Raw genomic sequence first — 4,582 nt, forward strand, 5'->3', positions numbered from 1 at the left:
GTCTCTCACTACACATTTTACCTGGTACACATTTGACCTGGTGCATTTTACCTGGCCGGAGCACAGGATAACTCGCATGGTTCTTATGCCAAAGACTACTTTATTTTATCTATTGTGCAAGACAGGCGCACTGAAATGCAAGTTAGATGGGTGGCTTTCATTCACAATATTATTGCGCTACAAACGCTCGTTAAATGTAAATTACAAAATGTGATGGACCCTGGGACCATCTCTTCTCTCACAGAAAGTTATCTTGGGCAAGGCCATACGCAGGTCACGTTTCTTCGCGTGGAAAGAGGCTTGCTTCTGTACGTCACACTGTGGTCCGAAGATATGCGTCTACAGGCATGCGACGTAATAAGCAACCCACTAGTTATAGAAAGCTACAGGACGTCTTACAGCAGGAGCAGTGGTGAGAATGAGCCGCTCTATCAAAGATTTAACTTAAGCGTTATACTGTCTCCCAATGCACCGTGCGTCAAGATTGATGCGTCCAAAGATGAGCACAGACGTGAAGGAGGGGAGGCAAAGGGGAGAAGAAAACGCTCTTGGATTTTCCCGGGAACTCTATGGTGTGGAACTGGAAGCAAAGCTCATGGATATGATGAACTTGGTGAGTCATATTTTTAGCTTTATCATTTTAAAATAAAAAGCCAAACCAAGCAACTTGCAGGTGTAGTGTATAGTCCCCGTCCTAGAATTACCTTTGAACTGTGTCATTTTTTTAACTCATTCCAAACTCGTTTCAGAGTGGTGATTTTTATTCCACAAATGTGTCTTGCAACACAATCAAAATTAGTAACACAGCTGACAGTAAGGGACGGTTACTGCAGTGACGTGTCCTCTGCTCGTTACAGGCATGTTTGAGAGTGCAGACAGGTGCTGCCGTGAGCATGACCACTGCCGACACATCATTCCTGCTTTCACAGTGAATTACGGAGTCTTCAATCCAAACTTTTTCACGGTTTCTCACTGTGACTGCGACCAGAGGTGGGTGCCAATGCCTTGGCAGTCCAAAAAAAAAAAAAAAAAAAAAAAAAAAACTGCCTGCAGGCATCTATCCCTGATAGATTAATGAGATTGCATTTTTAGATGTGGTTGAAACTTGAAAGTTGGATGCATCTACTCGAACTGACATTTATTACTGAAATAGTGTATAGCCTATTACTTATTTTATTTATGTCTGTTTGTCTATCCTTCTCCAGGTTTCGACAGTGTCTCTTGGATGTGAATGATACCATATCTAGTATGGTGCTCTACAGCTTTTTCAAAATTCTGAAAGTTCCATGCATTGAGCTCAAACTACAAAAGGGATGCACTGAGATGCACTGGTGGGGAATGTGAGGAACTAATTCAATACTTCTACAAACATCTTACAAAACATACTGTGATATAAAACGTTAACCTTTGATGGAGGGCATCATTTTAGAGTGGTGAGTGATTTATGTTAGGTCATTTGGCCTCTAGTCTTTGCCTCATAGGCTTTACAAGTCAAGACTTCATGGTGAGATGGATGATAATGTACAACGGCGTAGTGACATTTAAACAGCTGAAATTACTTTCTTTTGCTTGTGAAAGCCTGCATACCTCTACACCATGTCATATATTTAACTTTTTCTCTTATAGGTTATTTTAATTACCTACAAAGGAATCATATGGAGGCTTTCTAGAATTAGCGAAAACATGTTTAGAATAATTACATAATGACAATAATCTAGTTCATTCCCTCTGCACCTATAATTATTGCAGTGTATGGAATTTGTCAAGGCATTTTTCAGGTGAAGCTACTGAGTAAACTATTTAAATAAATTAGTGAATATAATGAAAATATACGTTTTGTGTTTGACAGGTGCAAAGTGACACAAGATGCACCATATGCCATCTTTAAAAGACCTGTTTATTATAACACCTATTTTACAAGCAAATACAAAAAGAGTGATAGCAGCAAGTCAGCTGTTACTGAGGGGAATCAACTGACTCAAGTCCATGAAACTGAGCCATCCAGAAAAAAAACAAGACAAGAGGAAAAATGTGTTTCTAAGGACCCACCCAGAGGAGACACTTTCTTTCACAAGAAAACAAATGTGTGCAGACGGAAAAATAGAAAGCTTCCTACAGTGGCTCCATACCTCCACACCACTTTTAACACAGACATCTCTAAAACAAAGGGACTGAAGACTTGGTCTCTTCATAGTGGAGTGGGTGATCTCACAACTCCTTATCTGAAAGCACCATCCACCACTGCAACCACTACATCATCACAAAGACCAGCCACACTAAAGCTCTCGAAAGCCAAAGCATCAACAACCAAAAGTGTGATAGGGCACATACTGGAGAAAGCGTTTCTGTCCCCAAACAAAGCACCTCTGACCTCAACTGTCAGCGCTGTAACATCTACAAAGGGCTCAGCTACAGCAAAATGGATGTTTACAACAAACCTGCCCAAAAGACAGACAGGCTCGACCATATCTGCTCCTCACTATGACAATATTACAACTAAACCCTTAACTCATTACTCGGAAAGCAAAAAACAAAGTCAAGTGGTTTCTCCTTTTGGGGGACTCAAAGCAAATCAGATAATCAGCTCTGGAAACATGGACCTCAATGAAAATAAATTATTACATGATAAAACAGGTAAGAGTGCACATTTTCCATTAATTCATATATACAGCAAACTGAGTATCTTATATAGGACATATGGGCCCAGTGGAGCTCCACAGACTAAAAAATGACTATGCTAATATGTTATTGAAAGTTCACACTGAAGTTTTATGTATTTTTTAGACTAAAAACAATCATATTATGGATATAATTACCACATTGCTAACCACCTATGTGGTAATTATATCCATCTCTCTCATATCTCTGTTGTGTCTTTTACATTCTTAATATTTTTATTATATAAAAAACTAAAAAGGAATGGGAAATTTAATTCTGTAACATCTGCAGACTTTGAGACCTCCATAGTTTTAGTCTTAATAATCTCCTTTTGTTGGACAAGACATGATCAGACACAGAGACTAGTAAAGATACAGTAAAATGCATTAGTAACTAAAACATATTGTTAAGTATTACATGTTATACCATTTTAATATTGTCAATCGCAGATTTTTGTGAAAGTCTCAAACATCTGGATGAATGTAGATATAAAATACCTCCTCTGAAGAAAAGGTTTGGCCTGAAGAACTTGGACACAAAGCCCGCTTATCACTGTGCCTGCACCAGACGGTAATAACACAGATAACAAAGCAAGTCAATATCTAACCAGATTTTGGATTGCAATAACTATAATCATCATGATCATCAATCATAATCATGTAACAATGTAAAACATTCATACACTGTCTACAAACCCTCCCCCAATGCACTATTTTAAATATGTATTATGTTACACATGGCTATATTTTTACTGCTTCTCACAAAAAATACCTGCCTATGCATACTGCAGGCAGAACAAGTCACAACTAGAGGGTGCAGGTGGAACTGAGTTAATGTCTGTAATCCATGTAGTTTTACAAAATCATAGCATCGGTTGGCTGTTGAAAGGTTTTAAGGTTCATTTTAAGAGTGTTTTTACAACTAAAATGCTAGACCTCTAAGGCAATACTTAAATGTACATCTATAGTTGTTTGCTATTTGGGTGCTATTATATTTTTTCTTATATATTATCCATAGTCTGACTCGAGAGATACAAAAGTTAAAGCAATCAAGGGTCCTTTCTCTCTTGGAGGATTCAGTTTCAGAAAATTGTTTCAAACTACCAAAGAGGAAAAAATGTCATCAGAGAACGAGGTTTGTTACACTAATACAATCTACTTGCTTTAATATCTGATGAACATAGTTACAGACAGATGTTGCCAAAATATTGTATACAGTATTAACATATTTAGCTTTACAAAAAATATTGAATTGTGTTTTGTGTGTTTCCTGTTCTTTTTCAGCTGCTCTGGAGGCTTCACTAAAGCCTCTGACCTATTTCAAGCACTTAAGAAGATAGAGAAAAACGACATTGCTGTGGTGCAAAATTCAGGCAAACACAGAAAAGGAAGGATTTCTGTACGGCTTTACAAGCGATGCCTAAGGCTGATAAAAGAAGCTATGGCATCGCGCACATAACATATGACATAATTATAAGCCACTTTGCACATCTACTAAGAAAGCTTGCCATTTTTGCAGGAGCTCTACTTTTTCTTGTTACTGAAGGAACATTACATTGTTCCTGCCTATATATTATATTGATATTAAACAACTATTTTACACAAAAAGTGGTAAGATTTGTTTTTACTTGTGCACAGTGTTACGCAACCTAAAAGTTAGACTGAATAATTATTTTGGAGGTTAATATATGTACTTCTTTAAAATTACTCAAATTGTTTGCTAAAATTTCTTAATTTACGTTGCTTTATGCAATTGTTTCTTCTACCAGCCTAAATATTACCATCCAATTACCACCCTTGCAAAAATAAGCAAATAATATGTAATGAAAGTTAGTACTAATGGGCCTATGATGTAGTGCTCGGTGGAGCTTCATGAGTATTTGACAGCTTTTGTCGTGTCCGCGGTGCATGCTGGGAGAGGCTTG

This window comes from Boleophthalmus pectinirostris, unplaced genomic scaffold (assembly GCF_026225935.1).
Source record: "Boleophthalmus pectinirostris isolate CB_2022bp ecotype Guang Dong unplaced genomic scaffold, ASM2622593v1 HiC_scaffold_4, whole genome shotgun sequence".
NCBI classification, from domain to species: Eukaryota; Metazoa; Chordata; class Actinopteri; order Gobiiformes; family Gobiidae; genus Boleophthalmus; species Boleophthalmus pectinirostris.